A 25,153-nucleotide genomic window follows, 5' to 3' on the forward strand; every position below is an offset into this window, starting at 1 on the left:
GGAGGAACCTGGTGGGAGGTAATTGAATCATGGGAGTGGGTTTTTCTCATACTAATTCTTGTAACAGTGAAGAAGTCTCACAAGATCTGATGGTTTTATGAAGGGCAGTTCCCCTGCACATGCTGTCTTTTGCTGCCATATATGACATGCTTTTGCTCCTCCTTCACCTTCTACCATGATTGTGAGGCCTCCCTAGTCATGTGGAACTGTGACTCAATTAAACTTCTTTCCTTTATGTATTATGCAGTCTCAGGTATATCCTTATTGGCAGTGTGAGAATGAACTAATACAGATGTGGAGCAACTGAACTCATAAAATCCTGGTGAGAATGTAAAATGATGTGCAGTCACTTTGGAAAAAATCTTGGCAGTTTCTATACATTTACTATACAACCCAGAAATTCTACTTCTAAGATTTGACCTGAGGAAAAAAAAAATTTAATATCCATATAAAGACTGGTAAACCTGTGTTTACAGCAGCTTTAAAAAAAATAATTTTTTAAAAAATTATGAGTGTGGAACCAAAAAAATCTTGGAGAGTGATGCAAATGCTTCATCTTGATTGTATTTGGTTACTAAATGTGCATGTTTATTTGTTAAAATGCATCAAACATTACACCTAATGTGGGTACATTTGGTTGAATGTAAATTAGATATCACTAAACTTGAAATACCTAAAAAACAAAATATTATTATCCCGTTACTCTTTCAAACTCACTCCTTTTCTGTTTTGATGTTTGTATGAAATCAATTATTTTATATATGGCTAATATATCTGTGCTATGAAAATTCTTATATATCTTATATATACATTATACATAGGTATACATTAATAGGAATATATCTCTCTGGGAGAACTTTAAATCATTATTTACATTACTGCTGTATATTTTCTTGTATTTTTATGAAAGGAAAATTCCATATTCATCTTACCAATACCCGTTACCAAAATTAATAAGGATAATTTAGGAGATGTCTGACCAGTCAGTGAGCAAAGTCTTTTCCTTTCCTTAAAGGTGTGAGTCCTCAGCAGCCCTTTTTAAAATCACATGACACAACCCTCCTAACCATCCCTAATCAGTCTGATTTAGGATTATTTCAATTAGTTATGGCCAAAAGGACAAAAGGATCACAGAATAGAACCATGGCCGCTAGAAGTCCTACCCCCATAAGTTGGGGAAGTTCCTTTAAAAGAGATATATGACTTCTTTGACTTTTGATACATGACTTTTCTAGAACTGCACATGTATCTGGGAAGAAACACCCATACTTTGTGCTGTTTTACCTTTGATTGCTCAGAGCACATATATTTTTGTCAACACACATAGTTCTTAAGAAACCCCTGTGGGCAGTCATAAACACTTTTCAGCAAGAAGTAACTCATCACACAGAGAGCAACATGTATGTACAGGATGCCAATGGACTACTACCTTAAAAAAACATGATCTCGTGTCCTTTGTAGGGACATGGATGAACCTGAAAACCATCTTTCTCAGCAAACTGACACAAGAACAGAGAATCAAACATCACATTTTATCACTCATAGGTGGATGTTGAACAATGAGAATACATGGACACAGGGAGGGGAGCACTACACACTGGGGTCTGTCCAGGGGAAATAGGGGAGGGACAGTAGGGGGTGGGGAGTTGGGGAGAGATAGCATGGGAAGAAATGCCAGATGTAGGTGATGGGAATGAAGGCAGCAAATCACACTGCCCGTGTGTACCTATGCAACAATCTTGCATGTTCTTCACATGTACCCCAAAACCTAAAATGCAGTAATTTAAAAAAAAAAAGAAAAAGAAAACCATGATATCCTCGGATGTGCATTTCTTCTGTACTTTTGTTGGGATTCCTTCTTCACTCTTTTCTTCAACCAGTGAATAAATCAAATAATTATACCAACATACTTGTTATACAGTAGTATGAAACAAAGGAAGAAAAAAGATACAAAGAACAAAGACAATACAATTTGTTCCTAATACAAAGGGAAAGAGAAAAGGGAAAATGATGGATGAAATTATTAAGTATTTGAACACTCTAGCAGCAAACGGAAGCTATAGTTCTTAATGCCATTGGTGCAATTTATGAACTTCCTTCTCCATTATCTACTCCATCATCATCTTACCTTTACTCAAAACCTTATCTTGCCTAGTTTCTTTGCTTGGTACAGTTCTGAGCCCTGAGGGAACCTATTTGTAGATTATACCAGTTTTCCATTAACCTTTACCCTTGGACATAATGATACCCCCAAAATTCCTTGAATTTGATCTACATTGTACAACTGAAATTCTTCCTTGAGAGTCAGCACCAGCAATTTTAACTAACAGTGCATATCTCCCAGTCAAAGCAGGTCTTTAGTTACAAAAGTACTATTGTGTGCACTGTAAAAAATCAGTGTAGAAATGTATAAAAAGAAATCCTTACAGATATAAATAAAAAGCAAATAAAAGAATCCAGTGAAATTTATTTTCTTATCCCTTCCCTTTCTTCCTCCCAGAAGAAGCCACTATTAAGAGTTTAATGTGATTTTTTGAAGATTCTTTTTAACACATATACATGTATATATTTTGTACCACTTGACGTATGATGCCATGTCAAAGGCTTATGGCTGGTTGCTACTGCTGCCTTTGGCATATGTTTACAAGTACTAACATGGCTAAAGAGTAAACAGTGAGAAGCAAACATGCACAAGAAAGGCACTTGGTTAATTTCGTTAATCAACTCTATCATAAGTAGCCTGGCCTTAGCCACTCAGCATGCTGTAAGCTCCCAGCAGGGAAGAAAGAGTGAACTAGCAATAGGGGAAATTAGCTGATCATGCTGTCCCATTGAGTCTGATTCATGCTGTTGTCTACGTCTGAGGGGTATGATTGGAGGGAATGGAGGGAGGAGGAGTTGCAGGTGCTTTGGGACAGCAGCAGTTTTTGGTTTTAGTTTATGGAGATTCAGCAAGGAGGATGCAGGAAATGTCAAAAACATTAAACAGATATGGAGTAAGGGTTTCAGTCTATTTGGCCAGATTCAGAGTCTGGCACTTGGTACAGGCTCTGTTGGTTCATTCTTATTGGTGGCTAGTGACCCTGGAGACAGCAGGTACAAAGTAACAGCAGTGTAACGGAATCTATAAATCTTTCACCACAGAGATTTAGATTTTAGTTCTTAATAAAGATTTTTAAATAAACTTTTTATTTTACAATAAGTTTCTGAATAGATCTAGATCACGGAAAAGTTTTGGATACGAGAGTTCCCATAAGCCTCTCACCCACTTACCCCTACTGGTATTTTACCTTAGTATGGTACATTTATGATGATTAAGGAACCAATATTGATATGTTATTAACTAGAGCCCATACTCTATTCATATTTCTTCAGTTTTTACCTTATGTTCTTTTATTGTTTTAGGATCCCAAGCAGGATACTACATTAAAGTTAGTCATCATGTCTCCCTAGGCTCCTGTTGGCTAGGGCAGTTTCTCAAACTTCCCTTGTCTTTGTTGACCTTGACAATTTTAAGGAGTACTTATTGGCTATTTTGTAAATGTCTTTCAGGTAGAATTATCTGTTTTTCTCATGATCACATTGGGGTTTGGGTTTTAGGGAAGAAGACCGCAGAGATAAGGTGCCATTCTCATCACATCATATCAAGGACACATTCTGTCAGCATAACTTAGCACTTTCCATGTTAACCTTGATAAGCTTACTAAGACTGTGTGTGTCAGGTTCTTCCACTCTGAAGTTCCTCTCTTCCCCACCCCATCCATAATGTACACTTTGTGGGAAAGTCACTAGCCACAACCCATCCTTATGAAGTGGGATTTATATTCACCTCCTTGAGGGCAAAATATGTACATAAACTATTTGGAAGGCTGTCTGGGAGATGTTTCTCTTTTCTTGTTGATTATAAACAAGCCTATGTTATTTATTGTTCTTCTGATATTGCCCTGACTGTGGCCACTGAATGTTCCTTCAATTAGCCCCTCCGTCTCTCTGATATACCGTTATTGTAGCAGGGTTTTGTTTCGTTTGGTTTTTTAGCACTTCTTTACTTCCTGGCACTACAAGATACTCCTGAGTCATCTTGTATATTTCCTTCCTCAGTCTTATAATAGTCATTTCTCCGAGGAGTTCTGGTTCCTTTTATGGAAGAATGGAATTACAAACTAAATCTGGGTTAGGTATGCTTGTTGCTACTGGGGTGTCATTCTTTCTAGTCCCTCTCAACTAACAGAGCAAAGACATAGATGTGTGTACACTCACTCATATATATACAAATATCTATAAATATTTCTCTCTTTGTCTCTCACATTAGCATGAATTTATACTGATATCTCCAACTCTAATCCATTTCCACATGGCTCATTCTAGCCTTCTCGTCTTGCTCATCTGGAAACCCCACACCTGCCGTGAGAAACGCGGTTCCCACCATCTGCCATCCATTTACTATTATCATTCAATTCTAATATACATGTATGTTGCTATGTTGTTCCACACTTCTATGTGGAACAAGTTTATCAATGAGAATATAATGGTTCTATGCACTCTCATTTGCCTTACAGACCCCACTCATTTCCAGAGTTACTTAGGTCAGTATCTCTCCCCTTACCCTCTTTCATGAGATTGTTTCACACATTTGTAATACTGTTATATGCTTTTGAGATACACTTAGATTCTTTTGTTATTCCATTCTAGGATTTCCCATCTGCCCAATTATTTTGTTGTTGTTGTTAAACCCACATACATTAAGGTTCTCTTTTTGTTATAAAGTTCCATGGGTTTTGACAAATGCATCATGCCATGTAACCCCCCTTACAGTATTGTTACCAGCAGTGAATCTGTATGAGTCTTCAGCAACCTCAATTCTTGCCTCCTCAGAAGAGAGAATTGGACCAAGGAGGCATAAGGCAGAGAGAGAGAGAGCAAGGCGAGTTTTAGAGCAGGGGTGAAAGTTTATTAAAAAGCTTTGGGACGGGAATAAAAGGTGAAGTGCACTTGAAAGAGGGCCAGGCTGGTGACTTGCAAGATCGAGTGCCCTGTTTAACCTATGACTTAGGATATTATACATTGGCATGCTTCTAGGGTCTTGTATCCCTTCTTCCCTGATTCTTCCCTTGGGGTAGACTGTCTATATGTATAGTGGCCTGCTAGCACTTGGGAGGGGAGCATGTGCATTGTGTTTACTGGAGTTGTAGACATGCTCACTTGAGGCATTCTTCCCTCACCAGCCGAATCTTCCTGGAAGGTCATATACCAGTTAAACTCTGCCATTTTGCTTCTTCATGTGCATGCTTGAACCCACACACCCAGCTCCTAAGATCTTATTAAGGAGCTGCTCATCATCAGTTTCAGGTTTCTTCTACTGGGAGACTGCCTTGCCCTGGCACCAGTGATGACCAATTATTATTTTAGAGAGACAGTTAATAACCACCCGGCCATCACCTGACAGTCACCTGACACTCCTGGTTGGGGTTGGGGAGGAGGAGCCCTCTCCTGCCCTGCTTATGTCTGACTAGCTACCTACTGTAACAGTATCATTCAGAATAGTTTTACCATCCTAAAAAATCTCCTGTGCTTTACCTATCCAGCCCTTCCCCACTGGCTCCCTTCAACACTGGCAACCACTGATCTGCTTACCATATCTATAGTTTTACCTTTTCCAAAATGTCCTGTAAATTGAATCATATAATATATAGCCTTTTTCAGGTTGGCTTCTTCCACTTAGAACTTGCATTTAAAATTCATCTATATTTTGCATGACTTGATAGCTGATTCCTTTTTATTACTGAATAATATTTAGTTGTATATGTGTTCCACAGTTTCTTTATCAACTGACCTATTGAAGGATATCTTGATTATTCTAGTTTTTGGCAATTACGCATAAAGCTACCATAAACATTTGCATGCAGGTTTTTATGTGGACATATGTTTTCAAATCAATTGGTAAGTATCTAGGAGCACAATTGCTGTTTAGTATGGTAATACTCTGTCTAGCTTTGTAAGAAACAGCCAAACTATCTTCCCAAAGTGGCTATAAATTTTGCATTTCCACCAGCAACGGATGAGAGTTCTTGTTATTCTGCATCCTCACCAACAGTTGGAATTGTTAGTTTTTTTGGATTTTAGTCATTTAGCCATAGGTATGTGCTCATGTTACTTTCTTGTTTTAATTTGCATTTCCCTAATGATAAATGATGTTGGGCATCTTTTTTATATGCCTATTGGCCATCTGTATATCTTCTGTAGTGAAGTATCTCTTTCAGATCTTTTGCCCATTTGTTAAGTGGGTTGTTTGCTTTCTTAATGTTGAGTTTTAAGAGGTTTTTGTATATTTTAGATACAAGTCCTTTATCAGACATATGTTTTACAAAATATTTTTCTCCCAGTCTGTGGCTTTTTTTTTGTTTGTTTCATTCTGTTCACATTGCTTTCACAGAGCAGAATTTTAAAATTCTCACAAAATCCAAAATGAAGAAGAATAGAGAAGAGTATCACAGTAGCTCTAGGGGTAGAATTGGAATCCAAGACTTTTTCTTCGGAAGAAGGAACATAAGAGGCACAGGCAGATTTTGCATAATGAAATCACCATGGCCCTCAGCATCAACCTAAACCTTCCTCTCGAGATGACATTCTTCTCAGTCACATCTGTCATAGGGCATTTGTGATATGTACTATTCTCATCGTTGTTAATTTCTAATTTTTTAGAAAATTGCAGTGTTAATTTTCTCCTTGATTCAATAAATGAGAGCAGGAACTATATACATTTGCCTTTTGGTAATTAGATTGATGCATGATCTTGTTCTTTATTCTTTAGTAGATGTTTTTATTAGTATTAAAAACAAAGGTGTATTTTATGATTATAAACTGATTTATATTTCTTATTAACCCATCAAAAAGAGAAAGAGGTATGTTAAAATGCCCCATTTAGTGTACTTCTGTCCATTTTTCCTAATTTATGACAGATTTCACTTTTAGTATTTGATATAATCTTATCTGATGAATAAAATTTCATGACAGTTTTGTATTCACTATGAAATATCCTTTCTGACAGGACATCTTTATCTCATTTAGTATTTCTGCTTCAATTTCTATCATATTTGTTATTAGTATTGGAATTCTTTCTTACTGTATTTGCCTGATATGTTTGTCCACTTTTTAATTTTTTAATGTATTTTTGATTTAGTAATTTTGTATTAGGTGGGTCTTTGGAAAATGTCACATAGCAGGATTTCTCTTCTCTTCTTATACAATCTATTCACCTTTAATAAAGGGGATATTCCAATTGAATTTATAGACTTCATGAACATATTTGATCATATTTTACCATCTTTCAAAAAATTTCTCCTTATGTTTCTTCCCTCCCTCCCTCCCATTCTCCCTTTCACCCGTCTTCCTTTCCTTCCTTTTTTCCTTGTTAATACCTGTCATTACATCACTACATGCTTTTTACTTTTACCTTCTCTAATATTTTGGAAGGAATCTATCATGCTTCTTAATCTATTGTTACTTTAGTTTAAAAATCTACTTCAACCCAGGAATGGCCAGTGTGTGATGTCATTCTCTTCTCTGCCAGTGAAGACAGTATAAATGGATCAGAGCAGTTTTCTATCGAGCCTGATATGACCTTAACAAAGCCCTAGGGCAGTCATTGCCGATTGAGAAGGGTTGGGAACACAAGCTGAAATCTACTTACCATTCTTACTTTTTTCTATTTATTGAGTTAAGCCAGTTGATCCCAAATGTTGCTGCACATTGGAAGTGGGAGAGGTGCTTTCCGACACCCCATACCAATTAATGGGACCATCCGAGAGTAAAAGCCAGGCATGGGTTGTTCATAAAGATTCACAGCTGATGCCAATGCAGGACAAAATTGGACAACGATTGAGTTTAAGCGCAATTTTAGGTTGTGCTTCTCCTGCTGCCTCTCTGTCATCATTAATGTAATCAAAATGAAAGTGATCTTTTCTGCCCTCCCTCTCCCTCTTCCTTTTCTTCTTTCCCTTCTAACTTCCCACCCTCTCTTCTGTTTTTCCTTCCAATCATTACATATCTTCTAATTTAAAAATGAGTTTTGCAATTGACATCCACTTTTATAATAACATTTACAAAAAATAGTTTGGATATCTCTCACTTCTAAATGGTTCAATGTTTGCAGTCAGATGGTTTATACAATTATCTTCACATTTCAAAACTTTGAAAATTTTGCTTTCTCAGACATTTCAATTACAGCTTCAAATAATTTTTTTCTAAGAAGTTCACATGAATGATACGTTGCATATTTGTGAGTACTTTCTTCTACTGCCTTCACACACAAAATCTGGCTAGGTACAAAATTCTTACATGATAATTGTTTCTTTTTAAAATTCTGTAGACATTAGTCCACTGTCTTCTGGTATGTCAAGTTGCAGAAAAGATGTTTAAAGTCAGCCTTATTTGTATTCCTTTTTATCTATTTATTTATTTTGCCAGGGGACTCATAAATCTTCATTAAGTTTTCAAGTTTGGTCAGAATCTACTTTGATTTGGGCCTTTCAAAATTCATTTTGCTTTGATGGAGTGGGTGCTTTCAATCAGCAAGTACAGATCTTTTTGTTGGCTCAGAAAGGTTTTTCTCATCTTAGCTTTAGTTTGTTTTCTTTTCTATTTATAATGATCTGAGAACAACAGTGATTCTGTTTGCTCTTCATTACCTGTCTTCTATATCTATCCTCTGTTTGCCATTTAAATCTCTTTGATTTTGCTTCTGCAATCCAGGAAAACTTTTCAAGTTTAACTTCCATGTGACTGATTCAAAGTTGCACAGCATCATTCAGGTTTTTCTAACACTCAAAATTACATTTTTCTATTGCATTTTATACCCAAGGCTTTTAAAAGTGTTTTTGTTTCTTTGTTCCATTTTTAGAGCACCCTGTTCTTGTTTCATGTATACAAATCTTTTATATTTTGAAAGATACTAATTACAGTTTACTTATTAATGTTTTCTTTTCCCTGCACATTGCCTTTTTCATCCAGTTTCCTTTTTTCTCTTGTTTTCTCCTCCCCCATCCCCCATCATACTATCTGCTTTTCTTGGATTTATGGAAAACCTTGACTGTTTGCTAATATTAAAGAGCAGAGGGCTAAAGAGCTGCCTGAAACTCTGAGTGCCTAGATGCAGACTGTCCTCTGTGAATCACTGAAGAGTGCATACTATTCCCATTGTCAATACAGTGATCACTTGGTTTAAGCAGGGATTGGTCCAAAACTCCTGTGGAACCAAAATCAACGGATGCTCAAGTCCTTTGTATAAAATGGAATGTAGTATTTTCATATAACCTATGCACACCCTCCTGTTTACTTTAACTCACCTTTAGATTACTTATAATACCTAATACAATGTAAATGCTATGCAAATATTTGTTACATTTTATTGGTTTTTTTTATGTGCACCATTTTTTTCCCTGAATATTTGCAATCTGCAGTTCGTTGCATCTGTGGATGAGGAATCTACAGAAAAGGAGAGCCAACTGTATGTTGGGGGCTTTCAGCACCAGAGGATGATCATGTCCCCTAGAGAAGACTCATCCATCTCTTCCCTGGAAAATAATATCTAACATTCTGGGAGCCAATGGAAGAAGAAGCTAGTGTTCAACAGTCAGTATGCAAACATGTACTTAATCTTCCTATTTTTGGTATGAAACCTGAGAGGTCTCCATTGTTGCCTTCAAGCTGAGAGTTTCTATTTTATCCTGTCTATAACATAAACATCCAGGCTTCTGCTGGGGAGAAGAGACAGCACCAGTGGCAAGCTAAGGAAGAGGGGGAAGACAGAGAGATCTAGTTTCTTCCTAATTTTCTCAATCCTCCTAATATTTTGTCCTACTGTCTTTCATCCTGGCTTCTAGAAAGACTAGTCCTAATTTCTGAGTCTCTGGAGGGGGACTCTGGTATAAAGTGGGTTGGTTCTCAGCTTTCTCTACCTGCAGTTTAGGGTTTCAGTTTCTCAGATCTGTTAAGTCTGTTTCCATATGAGTGTCTGTTTTAAGGCTTCAAAATTTTGCCACTATTTTGTTTTCTTCCATTTTCCCTACCCACGTGGGCTTCTATATGAAAACAAGACCAAACAAAATCTCTCTATTATAGAGTTATAAGGGTTTGGGTTGGGGAGCAAAATTAGATGTGTTTGTTCAAGGCTCTATCTTTACCTGGAAGTCCCATTATCTTTTTAGATCTTTGGGGATCCTTGTTAATTTCACTAATCTAAATTTTTATTTTACCTTTAATCTGAGCTATCTTTCTCCTGATTTCTAATGGCCTATCTTTTGGCATTCTTTCAAGGATTCCCAATGGTTTCTTGATAATATCGTCTTAATTGTGTCATAGATCATTTTCAGACATGAGCTCCTTTGAGTCAAATATTTCTATTTCTTTATGCTGCAATATTTTTCACCAGTCTCATTTGTGTTTCCAGTATCTTTACTTATTCTAGAACATGAATAAATATATCCAGACTTCATGTTGATCAAGACAGGGTGAGTGAATTATTCTCTTTGCCTATCTGTTTGATGGCTGAACTCCCTTCTCGGATCTCAAGCTGGAGGGAAGGTTGATAGACACAAACATCTTCTAGACTAATTTTCTGTCTCTATCAGTTTTTCGGGTGTCACTGCTCTATCTGTGTCATTTCCTCCATCCCCTACTGCCCGGTTATTTGGTATCCAAGTTGGCTTACTGCCTGAAAAATAAGAGATTGTACTGCTGCAATGATTGTTATCTGCCTATTTCCTCCTATAGACTTTACCTATAAGGATTTTAAGACCTTCCTTTCCCAGCTTATCTGTGCTGCTGTCTCTTCTCCTACCTCCTGTCCACTCTATCTCACAATGCAGTTGTTCACAGGGGTTTTCATTCTCAACATGGATGAAGAAGGATGAGGTGGGAAGGAGGGGCAAGGCCAACAGGACTCTGCTCATTTCATAGAAAAAATGTCATATGGTAAGCGTGGAAAAAATACTTAGTTTTTCTAATTGGGCCATTGAAAACATCTTTCTTTTTTAACAATTATCTCTATGAAGCCTGAGTAGATGTTTCTCATCCAGCTCTATTTCCTTATAATTTACATCAAATTTTTTCTAGATTCTGACCTGAGTTTTCTTGCCCATCTTAGTTTTGGAGCAGAAATCTGAGCTTGTATTTTCTTCTGTAGCTTCATGAAACACTTTCCCTACTTCCCAACTCAGCATATTAGCTTAGTTCAGAAGCGTATCCCCTCCTGGCCACAAGATGATGACACCTTTCAAGGTATGTCTTACAACCATATCCAAATGAAGGAAAGGCAGCTTCTCCGTCAGTGTGTCTTTTTATCAGTGGGGAAAACCTTTACCAGGAGCTTCCCAGCACCCTTCTCTTTGGGTTCCATTGGCCATGATTAGGTCATATATCCAGGGAAGTCTGCAAGAGTCATTATATAGCATTTTCAGTGTGTAGGCACTTGATGGCAGAGGGGGGTATTTGCAGTAAGGATAAAGGTGACAAAGAATAGCTGTTGCATAAGCAGTCCTTGCTACCAGCCTATGAAAATCATTATTGTATTCTACATAAGTATGTTGCAGTTACTGACCAGAACAAATCAAAGTCATCTTTATGTGAGAAAGATCTGTGTCATTTCCATAGCAGGTATAGCCCTCCTCTTCCTGAGCAAGATCAACAAAGACATTATCAATCATCTAATAAATCCATTTTGTTTCCAGTTTTATTCAGGCTTCTGAGAAGCTTTGAGACAAATTTATCTCTGGTAAGTAAGCATTGTTTTCATGGTCTACATTTCCTAAACTAATTTCACTTCCAGCTTCATTGAACTTCCCCACTCTTAATTTTCCCTAACTCTTCTCATGTAATCTTATTTTATTTCATGTTGACCCACTGTATATAGTTTCACAAGTATTATGTCTTAAGTCCTTTTGGAACAAGACCAAGTCTAAATAATAATTAATTAACTACTGATGTTTTTATAACCTGGTATTAAATTATACCTGAGGATTGGGACTGTGTTTTGCTGATGTTTAAATAGTCTATGTTTCCTCGTCTATAGTAACACCCAATAAATGTTCGTGGAATTGAATTGATTCATCCCCAGGGCTACTCGAGTCCACCAATCCTCTATATGTGGTCTTCCTTTTATTTCCTAGGGGATTTTAGGAGTATAGGCATCAACCAGTTGATCTTGTATACATAGACAGATAACTGGAAACCAGTCCTTTCCATCCATGTGGTTCAATGTGTGAATTCCTGGACTGGCCTGAGATTGTTAGATCAAACAAATGCTTACACGTATTGATCTGATTTGACTGAAAAGCAGCTCAGCCAAGCCAGCACACAGCTGCCAGCGTCACACTGCGCCACAACAGCTGGAGACAGACATAGGAAACTAGAAATTATTCAGTTGCAGCCCCTCCAAACCATGTTTGACACGCTATTTATCTTCTCCCACTGAAACGCTCTCTTTCTAAATAAATGAGGGTGGGTGATAGCTTGGGGGTTGTTTACCTTCTACTGAACAAACAAGTCTGAATTAGGAATTAGAATCAGTGAGTCTAAAATGATGAACATGCTTACCCTAGCATTACTTAGAAAATGGGAAAAATAAATTAGATTACTACTTGGAAGGACTTGTTGGTTTGGAGAGCAGCAGGGACTTAATTGCAGGTGTAAAGCAGCACAGCCTCTATCTTCCTTCAACATAATCTACAGCTTTCCTCAGAGCAACAGGCAGAGAGTGGATTCCTCAGAGAGTACTGTGATTTGCAGCAAGCCAGCAGAGACAGAGAGCAGGACAGGACCTGCAATTTGCCCTCTAACGACATGGTGATGTCACATGTTCATCTGCCCTGGGATTATTACCTAGCATCTTGTTTAAAACATTGGCTGTCTTGGAGAGCTCCAGGGCACATCTTTCTGTTCCATGGGATGTGTCAGGAGCAGCACAGTGATACAGCTGATGAAGTAAAGGAAAGCGTTTTTATTTCTCAGGCAGAGTTAACAGGATGCTTTACTCCATCAACAGCTGTCCTTGATACGGTATCTTTTTGTAGGATAATACATAACAACATAATGCAGTTTGCTTGAAATTCTAATTAAAATGAGGTACTTGTCTCCTGCTTCAGCCAAATGAAACTATAGAACAAGACTTACAAGCAGCAAGGACTCATTTCAACAGTGCAACTAGCCTGCAAAATCAGAGTCCCCAAGCAACAAAGTCGGCTTTCAGAATTATGGGACTTAGAGGGTTTACTGCAGCCACTAAAAGCGTGTGTGTGTGTGTGTGTGTGTGTGTGTGTGTGTGTGTGTATCATTGTGCACACAGAGCAGAAAGCTAAGGAATCTAAATAACGTTCACACAACAGTAAAAGAACACGTGTTAATATTGATGTGCAATATCATACAGTAGAAGCTTCCTATGATGCCAGCCTCCCGTGACAGGGCCGAGGCTGACCTTTTAGGTAAAACCACCTTATAATTAGGTCCATTTGTTACTTCAGAGATGACTGCTCTGACTGAGGCCCAAGGTCCCCTGGTTGCATGTTGCCTCATCCATACAATAATGATGTATTAATAAGGAATGGCGTTCTTTGCTGCCGCATAGTCCTCTGTGGGACTTCATTTGTTTTAAAACCAAACTCTGTAAGAAACTAAAATGCAAAAAGAAAGAGTGCAGGAATCCATGTCAACTCCTATCAGAATAAGTTGGTTATGAACATGGCACAAATATCCTGCAGTACAGTTTGCCAAAAATAATATGCACTGATATTATATTTATAAATGTTTTAAAATATATTTATTTTAATATATTTATATTATATTTAATATCAGTGCATATTATATTTAATATCAGAGTACCTTCTAAATGCCAAACACTGTATATCTTATCCATTCCTTCTCAAAGAATTCCCTGACATACCATTATCATCCCCACTTAACATACGCAGGAATGCATTCCAAAGGGTTAGGTAACCTGCTCACGGTCATGCACGTAATAAGTGGCAGATCCAGGGTTTTAATTCAGGCAGCCTATTCCAGATCCCAAGCTCTTAAATACTCATAGCAGTAGCCAGCATGTATATAACACTTACTTTGTATGAGGCACTAGGTGTTTTGTATTTGTGAAACTCATTGAGTTTCCACTTTGATTTTATTAGGTAGATACTGTAATTAACCTTACTTTTATTGGTGCAATTAATGAAGTATACAGAGGTCATGTTACATTCTCAAGGTCATGTACTTGCGAAATGGCAAGGAGGAGTGGGCCAGAGACTGTTTTAGCTATGATGCACTTCTCCTCTCCATACCATGCCATCCTCTGCCCAAAGGTCTGCCTGGGCAGCATTTTGTTGGCTTTGAATTTCAGTGCTGTTTCTATATCTTTCGTATTAAAACCACAAAGAACCCTCTTTTTTTTAATAAAAGGGGCTACTCACAAGTATCCCTTTGTATTTGCCTCTGCTTCTCTTTGGGGGATGTCAGCTGGCAGCTGAGAAAACAAGTTTTAATTCTTTCATTGAGATAGGCTTAGGGCAATGGGGATATTACTGGACATAGAGATTTAGAAACTATTCCTCTTTTATAAGTCCCAGGTGATTTGTTGGCAGTAAATGAGTGTCCCGCCTTAGCTATTACTTAGGCTAATAGGACAAATATTTCCATCCACATCTGAGTGATCTAGTACATGAACAGTTTTGTTATAACAGCTGAAAACTAGGAAATCAAATGAGGTAAATTAATTTTAAAATAAGTGTTCCCTTAGAAATGTCCCCCAGATTTGCAGAGCAACCAGTACCAGCCACCACTCCATAATACAAAGTCAAAAAAGCTCAGGAAGAGACAGCAGTAGAGACAGCCCTAGCCATGGAGGTCGTGGGAGGTGGGGCAGGGAAAGGCAGGTTTCATCATTAAGCCAGAAGACTAAGTGATAAATTAGATTGGACAGCTACATCAGTGTGTGCTTAGGGAATGCCAGTTCATTTTAATATTAACCTGTAAAAATATAATTAACAAAACATAACTCCTTGCACAAACACCTACATTATATAAAATAGATGGAAATAAACTAGAAATGCTGTCCATACTGAGTTTACTTCTTGAAACTGAATGCAGATATAGACCAAAGGTTGAAGAAACACATATAACCAACCAGTGGCTTTTCATATGTAATATGTTTTTTACAGATAGGGTCTTGCTACGTAGCCCAAGCTAGTCTCAAACTCCTGGGCTCAAGTGATCTTCCCATCTTAAGTCTCCCAAGTAGCTGGGACTATAGGTGCATGCCATCAATTCTGAATGATCTTTTTAATTAGAAAATAAAAACACAGATAAAATTTAAAACCAAGAAAATGTGGCATATATACATATATTCATCTGAATATTTTTCGTCTCAGGAAATCTCTTTCTGCAAACTGCTGGTTACTGTATCCCTTCTCTCAAGTTGTGGAATTCAAGCCATGTCTAGATTCATTCATAGTATCTACAGCTTATTGGGCACCTACTATGTGCCAAGTGCTTTTTAGGTGTTATCATATTCATCCTCGCAACAACCTCCAAGAATCCATAATATTATCCTCATTTTATGGGCAGGAAATCGAAGCTGAGTGAGGTTCAGTAACTTGCCCAGGGAGCTAAGTGTTAGAACTGCCTGGGATATAAGCTAAGGGTTGTTTGATTCCAAAGTACTGAGCCTACTATCTCTAGGAGAACATATTTGAAAGAGAAACCATCATTCTCAGCAAACTGATACAAGAACAGAAAATCAAACACCGCATGTTCTCACTCATAGATGGGTGTTGAACAATGCTAACACACGGACACAGGGAGGGAAGCATCACACACTGGCGTCTGTTGTGGGGGAACTAGGGGAGGGACAGCAGCGGGTAGGGAGTTGGGGAGGGATAACATGGGGAGAAATGCCAGATATAGGTGACGGGGATGGAGGCAGCAAGCTACATTGCCATGTATGTTCCTATGCAACAATCCTGCATGTTCTGCACATGTACCCCAGAACCTAAAGTGCAATAAAATATATTTTAAAAAAAGAAAGAGTACCCTGATTATGAAACTGCAAAACCACTGCTGATACAGCAATATCACTGTACTACCACTGAGTAGCCGTTTTGGAAGGGGAGTGGCTGTAGTTACTAGAATTGTGAAAGGAATTCTACCTTAGAAATGCAGCCTAAGGCTGGGCATGGTGACTCACGCCTGTAATCCCAGCACTTTTGGAGGCTGAGGCTGGTGGATCATCTGAAGTCAGGAGCTCGAAACCAACCTGGCCAACATGGCAAAACCCTGTCTGTACTAAAAATACAAAAATTAGCTGGGCATGGTGGGGCATATCTGTAGTCCCAACTACTTAGGAGGCTGAGGCAGGAGAATTACTTGAACCCAGGAGGCGGAAGTTGCACTGAGCTGAGATCGTGCCACTGCACTCCAGCCTCGGTGACAGAGCAAGACTCCATCTCAAAAAAAAAAAAAAAGAAATGCATCCCAAAGACATGCTTGCACATGAGCTCTACAATGTTCTGATTTGTTGCCTATTTCTGTGTAAAATAGGAAAAATAATTAAAAATCATAATAATAATCAATAGAAGAATATGCAAATGTCATCTATGAAAGAGGATGGAAGAGTGCTATACCTACTGATGGGGAAGAAACTTTCAGGTTATATTTAATGGTCAGAGTCAGTTGCAAAACAATATGCATGGTATAATCCCATTTACATTTTTAAAAGACATGTACATATGTACATGATTATAAAATCATAGGATAAGAACAGGAAGGAGGCATGTAATTTCCTGGGATGATGTGAGAGTTTAGAAAGGATGGAGATGGAGAAAGGGCAAGGAAATGAAGGACAATATTCAAATTTTGCTTTACAAATTTATATGAGTTTGATGTTTTTATAGTGATAAAGGACTTATTACTTACATAATAGAAAAGAAGTGAACATTTTAACAACTATAGTCAAATGGCGAAAGTTTCCATAAACTTTTAAGATATGTTAGTATAGAAGATATTTTCTCTTTTAGGTGTTTGTTAAATTTTTTCAGCCTTTTCCCCTGAAACCTTCAGCCAGTTTCTGCAACTTAAGCATTTTCCAACAATGAATACTTAATACAGTCATTCACTGCATAATGACCTTTCAGTCAATGATGGATCGCATGTAGAATTGTAGTCCCATAAGATTACAATCCATATTTTTACCATAGTTTTCTATGTTTAGATACATAAATACTTACCGTGTGTTACACTTGCCTATGGTATTCAGTAAAATAACATGCTGTATAATTTGTATTCTGGGAGCAATAGGCTATACCATATCTCTCAGGTATAGAGTAGTCTACACCATCTATGATTGGGTAAGTACACTCTACGATGTTCAAAGAACAATGAAGTCACCTCATGATGCATTTCTCAGAATGCCTTCCTGTTGTTAAGCAATGTGTGACTGCATTAATAATTATTTCAGATAAGAGTCTTAGTTCTGTTCCATGATACATTACAAAGAAGGAACAACCACACCAACAAACAACAGAAGTCAGCAATTTTAGGTCCTCTGTTCAAAAATTCCACAAAATAAATATGCCACATGGAAACATCAGATTAATCATTCTAGTGGCCCCTGGCCCAGGCAATAGCAAGTGGGGGACTTATTATCCTATATTTTGAGGCTTCAGCAGGACAGTAATGAAATTCACTAGAGATTCTAGTAAGTGTATCCATCTGATCTCCAAGGAGCCTCAAGCTTAGGAGGAGAAAGAAGACAGAACAGCCTTTCTAAAAGAACAAACAACGAACAAACAAAAAACGCAATTACTTTTGCACCAGCCTAACAGAACTACCATGTCCTAACATACACCTCTCTGGGCATCCAAAGAATCCATATTCATGGGCATTCAGTGCATTAAGAAAGATTTACCTGATGCCTTCAAGCCAGGGCAAATGTACCACGTGGGCTAGTTCCTAGCACTTCAGTAATTCCTGAAGGCTAGTGTTAGAGGTACAACCTGTGTAAGACGGGAAGCTCATGGAGCATGAAGAAAGTTGTACCACTTTGCACTCACCAAAAACGGGAAAATGTGACTTTCTGTAGCTGTATAAAGAGCTGACATCAGGTCGGTCTGTAGTGTTACCCAAGTGATGACCCCTACTGACTAAAAAATAGCTGAAATTAGCAGGCAGCTTGGGCCATAATCTTATTATTTTGATAGTGCAAGTGTGGCCTTTAACAACATATTGTCATTGTCACATTTGTCTCAGGAACATGAGATGATGATGGCTATTAGTTTGCATTTTTGAAAATATGCCTAAGACATCTGACAAGGTTTATATACAAATTAAAATAATAATGAGAATTCAGGCTAGTGGCCGGTCCTGCAGTTGTCCAGGCCAATATAACACGCAACGACATTTTGCTCCCTGTTAGTTCCTATAGCAATGAAGAAAAATATCTCTAATGATAGCTTCTTTTTGCTTTTAAAATGTGAGATCTTTAAACAAACAAATAGTATGTGCCATTTCATACATACTTCCACAACACATAAAGAAGCTGCTGTGATTTTACCTCAGGGATAGATTTACACATGAAAATGTCTCACTCTTAACAATTCTAACACATCATGCTTCTTACCCCCTAAATTCAGCTTTTGTTTAGTTTGCTGATTATATTTCCTTCTAATCTGCAATTATCAATTTACCCACCCTGTTTTACTCTATCCTATTATCCATGTAAGTATCATCTATTTAAGATTATTATCTCATGGAAAGCCACTATCAGCAATATTTTTACATTGCATGCCAGAAAGTGTTTGAGGAAGAAAGAATGAGAGGACAGAGAAAACAGAATGGGCAATGGTCGCCGAGGCTGTAAGAGGTAATATTGTAGACATGACCTCACTTTCCTCCAGCCAGCCCAGTGGAGGTGACCCCAGCACAAAGCTGCAAAGGTCTAGAAAGACATATGGCAGACAGTAGACCCAGTGGCGACCAGGCAGTGCCATAAACTGGTGTACAAGGCAGGATTTCTCAGCTATCCCCTTGAATGGAGTCGCCGCCCTCTGCCAATGAAACCAGGGCCCCGTCTCTCTTATCTATTTTGTGCAGTGCTCAATGGTGTGCCACGCACCAGAGGTTTGTTAAAATATATGTGACGATGGTAAATACAGATTAAAATAAAGTGCTGAGAATCCAAGCCTATTAACTCACCTTGAGGTCCTTGCCCTGGTGGAGAAGCCAGGCAGAACAAATGGCCCCGTAATGCTCCAAGCCAAAAGGCCCCAGTGGAAAGACTTTGCAATCAGCATGGGCAGAGGAATTAACTGCACACTCCCTTTAATGTTCATCAGAATTGAACGCTGCTAATTTACAGCACTTCAGCACTTCGGGGCCCCTTAGAGTCTTTCCAATTACGCTAGTGAGGAGGTGACTGGCTTGTGATCCCCATGGTGAGACTGTGGAAGCAGAACTTAGCAGCAGAGGCCTGGGGTTCCAGCGCGCCCGTCCTAACCAAGCACAGAGTTTGCTCCGTTCTTACTGTTGTCCACGGCCCCCAGGCTCCCTGAGGACTTTCTTCGCCTTGGTTTCCTGTAGTCATTCTGGAATGGAGAAGCAGGGCAGTCACATCACACAACCAACGCTGGGAACACAGTGTATGTAGCCTTGTATTTCTAGTTAAAAAGCAATAAATCCAAAGTCAGGTAATGAATTCCATTTCGAGTAATCTCATTATGGACATCTATTCAAAGAGTCTGTATAGCACAGGCAGAATGACTGGAAAACCTAGCATAATGTGCTGGCTTTTTTCCCTGTGCCAAATTAACAGTGAAGGCCTTTTAAAGGATGCTTCATTTAGGCTCTCTTATTATCAGAAATATTATACAAGCTGGAGCTGAGGCCTGAGTGCAGTTGCACTGCTGTGATAACTCCCACAGTTGAATCAATGGCTGGCAGGATTCCACCGTCGAAGGAGCTCCGAGCAGTGAGGCAAGAGGCCCCAGTGCACTGTTCTCTCCTGGAACCTAGAAGAAGGAAAAGTAGAAGGAGGTCCGGGAAGTCTAAGTGGCGACGGGATTTTCTCTGGGACTTCTTTCTAGGATCGCCCTGCAGGATCAAACTTTAAGGCGTATTGTGCAGAATCTGTTATATTCAATCCATCACACATTCAGTTAGCTGGTTGTTCCTTCCTGGGGCTCTCCTCAGTTATACCACCACTTTATAACCTTCAGCTGCTCCCCATTATTATCTTTAAAAAGTTTCGATTTCTCACCTGAAAATCACCAGGCTTCCCAAACTTTAATGTATACACCCATCACCTGGGATCTTGTTAAACTGCAGTTCTGACTCAACAGCCCTGCGGGGAGGCCTGGGATTCCACATGTGTAGTAAGCTTCCAGTGGCCTATGCTTGGAGGAGCAGGACTCTAGAACATTGGTTCTCAAACTTGAGCTTGCATTAGAATCACTGGAGGGCTCGTTTAAACAGAGATTCTTGGCCCCAGCCCCAGAGTTTTAGATTTGGTAGGTCCAGGGTGGGACCTGAGAATTTGCATTTCCAGAAGTTCCCAGGGGATGCTGAGGCTGCTGACCCAGGCAGCACAATTTGAGAATCATTGCTTAGAGTAATGGTTCTCAAATCTGGCTGCACATACATATTATCTTACTAAAAATGAGGAGGTTTAAAAACATATGGATTCTCACCTCTGACTCAGATTCATGAACTCAGAATCTCTGGGGATGAGGCCGCAGCATCAAAATCTTTTTTCACTCCTGAAGTGACTTTTTTCAATATAGATTGAAAATCATTGCTCTAAAGCATGGCTTTCAACACAACTTCCATGCAGTGTCTAGATAGGAAAATAAGACTATGCACTTAGTCCCAAATTTGCTTTGTACTGCTGTATTCCAGAACTTTGGATTAAACTGGTTCTTTCTCCCTGAAATAACCTTCCTTATGCACTGTCAAAATCCCATCTGTTTTTCATGGTTTATCTCAAATCCCATCTCTTTCACGAGGCCTTTCTCTAGGTCTGCAGCCAGCTGAGAGCTCTCTGTTCCTTGAGCTAATTCCAGTCACGATGGAAATTCTTACCTCCCTCATTTTGTCCCTCCTTCCTATTCCCGTAATCATCCTGGGCAGCCTCTTTTGTGAAATCTACGCCTGTACTAGGGTTATCTGCGTGCCCATTGGCCTTGCCCCACCAGCTTGCAAATGGCTCACAGGTAAGAACTGTACCTTGTTCATTCTGCTTGTTCCTCCCAAAGTGCATTGTCCTATCCTAGAAGTAAGTCCCTCACCTAGTACCTATTGAGTTGCTCTGTGCTTTTCCTCTGTGTCCCTGGACATATACATTCATTCATAATATCCACCATTTGTGTAGTTGCCTTAACCTTCTCTAGTAGGTATAATCTGCTTGAGTGGAGGGATTATGCCATGCCCATCTTTATATCCTCACATCCCTCTACCCTCATTACACACTCCTGTTTAGGTTTCTGCTACTCAAAACGTGGTCCACGGGCCAACTGCACTGGCATCACCTGCAGCTTGTTAGAAATGCAGTCTCTCAGGCCCCACCCAGATCTACTGAATCAGAATCTGCATTTTAACGAAGTCCCAAAGTCATATGTACACTCATTAAAATTAGACAGAGACTGGGCACCACGACTCACGCCTGTTATCCCAGCACTTTTGGAGAATGAGGTAGGAGGATCGCTTGAGACCAGGAATTCGAGGCCAGCCTGGGCAATATAGTAGGATCTCATCTCTACAACAAGTTAGCTGGACACGGTGGCGCATGCCTATAGTCCCAGCTGTTGATACTTGGCAAGATGAAGTAGGAGAATCACTTGAGCCCAGAAGGTCCAGGCTGCAGTGAGCCAAGATTACACCACTTCACTCCAGCCTAGGTGACAGAGCAAGACACTGTCTCAAAAGTAAACTTAAATTAAATTAAATTGAAACGTTAGAGAGGCACTTCTTTGGGAGGTGAAATAGTAAAATATTTAAGAGAATGTGTCCGGGACTCAGACTATTAAGCTTGGGAAGTTGTATAACTCTCTATCCCACAGTTTTCCCACCTATAAGGTGAGAATAATAACAGTCCTTGCCTCATGGTGATGTGGAAAGATTAAAGTTATGTAAGTAAAATACTCAGAACCTTATAAGCACTCAATAATACAGTATCAACTATTATTACTCAATTAAAACTGGTTAACTTTAATTGAATTTGAACTGCCACCTAGAATAGACAAGAAAATGAAACTCAATTCTGCATGGATGTCAGAAACATGAAATATAAAAGGTAATAAATAAAAATATTAAAAACCCCTTAGCAAATGTTAAGGAGCATGTCAAATTATTCCTGTGTTGAAACTTACGTAATTAAGGTTGGAGCCTTGAAAATTACCATCCCCCAATTTTCTGCTTTGTCACGAGGTTTTTCTCCACTGAGCAATTTTTTCAGGTCGCCTTCACTCTGCTCTGCCTAGAGAACAACTTCATACAGTGCATTTTTGCCTTAGACCCCCAGATCTCCTGCAGCCTTTGCAATTACCTCGGCGGCCATAATTGCGTTCCTTGCGTGGCTGAAACGTATGCACACACTGCCCCCTAGGGGATATCCTCTGTCATGACCCTCCAAAACAAGAAAAAAATCTTTCGGGGTATGTGTAACCGGCTTCAAGGCAAAAGGCTGAAATCTTGACTGTAACATCCTATAGCATTCTGTAAATACTATTGGTCCATTCTAAAATTAAGTAATAATAATCTGTACTAGTGTTGAGCCTTACTAGAATCTGTGAAACAGAATCTGGCATATGTGACCTGGATTTGTTTCCCTCAAATGTTAGGAAAAGGCATTAACTAATACAGAAAGAGTCTAAAATAATAACCTACATTTGAAACAAAACCCTGTGTTTGTTGATAGAAAAATGACACATTCCTACCCCATAAAGTAGATCCAACACTTAAGGTGTTGAAGGAATGGCAGAGTAATGTTACCAACAGAAAAAATTCATTCAATGAATAATTATTGAGAGGCTGCTATGTCCCCAGCACTTGTGGTTTTCACTGAACAGGAAAGACAAAGATCCTTGTTCTCATGGAGCTGACATTCTAAGTCCTATGGCAGCCACTCACTCTTGGCTCCCTGCTCTCCCCCTCAGCTTTCAGTGAGCTTTCCTTGGCTCTAGAAGGTGCTGACTTGCCTTGGGGTGGAAGACAAGAGCACCCAGTGTGCCCTGTTCACCCCGAAAGTATCGTATAGACAGAACTCTGTTACGACGTCACACAACCCGATGGGGTATGTTTCTTTTTCTGTCTTCTTTGTTTTCTCACTGTGTATGGTAGGGTTTTATTGTTGTTTGTTTGTTTGTTCTATTGTGGTGGGTCTTTGCTCATTCCTGGCATCTTTCCACGCCTTTTGGAGCCATACCAACTGAGTAAAGAGAGTAGTGTCTCGCAAACCAACCCCCCCACCCATTGTTGTCCTCTGTCATAAATCCTGCTTCATTCCATATGTCTCCTGTGGCTTCTGCCTGGGCTTCCCTAAGTGCAAATTCAAATTGGACATATCATGGCTGCTCAGAATGAGAAATAAACATTCAACAATATACAAGCTGCAATGTGGTTATACAAATGACTAAGAAAACATTTAATTTGGAGAAAAAAAGAGCTTGAGAATGTGTATGTGTGAGAAAGAGAGAGAGAGACAGAGAGAGAGAGAGAGAGAGAGAAAAGAAAGAAGGTACTGCCCTACATCACAGCATCTGATCCTTATCTTGGCTCCAGAGTGCAGGAGGGAGAAGGACTACGAGGGCCCTCAGAGCAACATGTTTTGCCCACCATGCTGTTTGAGACACATAGTAGAATGAAACTAACTTCTGCTAAAGTAGGGTCCCCAAAGTTACTAATGGATTTGATTCAAAGGCTCCCTTTGAACCCACAAACTTATAGTGTATTTCTTTCCTCATAAACTTCTGTCACTATCATCATTCTGTGCCTACATCTGATCTCCTAAGCTGCTTCCTGAAATTCATAATTCCCTCCTCATGGTCACCTTGGAGACACAATGGCCAAGCCCCCTCTGCTTTTGGTGTGCTTTGGAGATAGCTGGAGTCCCTTTGCCTACAAAGTTGCTGGGAGGCTAGACATGCAGTGACCACTGTGTGTCCCCCCCATCCTTGAACCCTTCCCTTGGGCTCTTCCTGATTTCATGCTTAAGCTAATGGGGAGCTCTGAGAAGACACCATCCCACCAGAGCAGCGTCACATGTGCACACATCCTGGATGTTTCTGTATGTCAGTTTCCTTCTCCTTCCTCCAGAGCTCTTTGGATGCTGGAGTGAAGACTAACAACAAAAGACTCTCTTGCCCCACTCAGTGCTCTGAGTTTCGTTCCTGAGCTTACGTGCCATTTCCACCAACCAGCCACTCAGCATCCACGAATGGCTCCCTCTGTGTCCTACTCTGGGTTGGGCCTTGTCTGTTCTGTTTTCTGTAGAATCTCCAGCACTAGAAGAACGCCAAGCGCAAGGTAAGGCACTCAATAAAGAAAACGGATAGGTACATCTATTGAGCACTGACAGGATGCCAAGCATTGTTCATTTCTTATTTTAATTGCTCCTCATAACAAACCCCAGTCTTCATCTGAGAAATAGAATTGAGTTTTTACAAAGCCTAAGTAACGTGCTCAACGTCACACAGCTGTATGTAACAACAACAGAATTGAACCCCCGAGACTCTAACTTCAACGCCTTCATCCACTGTGCTGTGCTACTTCCTCCTGGAGTGAGGGTTTTTATTTGAGGCTTTCTTGCCTCCTTGCTTGGGGAACAAAACCAAGTCAGTTCAGTCATTAGAGAAACCTCCAGTAACACAAAAGTTAAGAGCTGAATCTAGAATTATTTCTTATTTCTCCCATCCTTCTCCTTCAGACTAAAGATTGGGCATTTCTCCCCAACTCTCCTTTAGATCAGTCGAGCCCAACCAAGACCACCACCGCCGAAACAAGTACCAATTTTCAGCTGGGGTCTCTTAGCTCAAGACAGAATAGAAAGCTCTGCAGCATGATGAGCGCCCCAGGAACCAGCAGTACGAACAGTGCCACTACTGAATCCACCTCACAAATGGCTTCGTTC

General features: G+C 39.4%; 1 long non-coding RNA gene across 1 annotated transcript in view; it reads right to left on the reverse strand.

The window, feature by feature from the left end:
- Window positions 1–20,665, reverse strand: part of LOC141584453 (uncharacterized) — a 187,809-nt gene extending 167,144 nt beyond the window's left edge. Inside the window, exon 1 of the long non-coding RNA XR_012517504.1 lies at window positions 19,228–20,665. This is a non-coding gene — a long non-coding RNA (uncharacterized LOC141584453). The remainder of the gene's footprint in view (window positions 1–19,227) is intronic.
- Between the last annotated feature and the right edge of the window lie 4,488 nt (window positions 20,666–25,153).

The sequence above is a fragment of the Saimiri boliviensis genome, chromosome 5 (genome assembly GCF_048565385.1).
Source record: "Saimiri boliviensis isolate mSaiBol1 chromosome 5, mSaiBol1.pri, whole genome shotgun sequence".
Taxonomy (NCBI): domain Eukaryota; kingdom Metazoa; phylum Chordata; class Mammalia; order Primates; family Cebidae; genus Saimiri; species Saimiri boliviensis.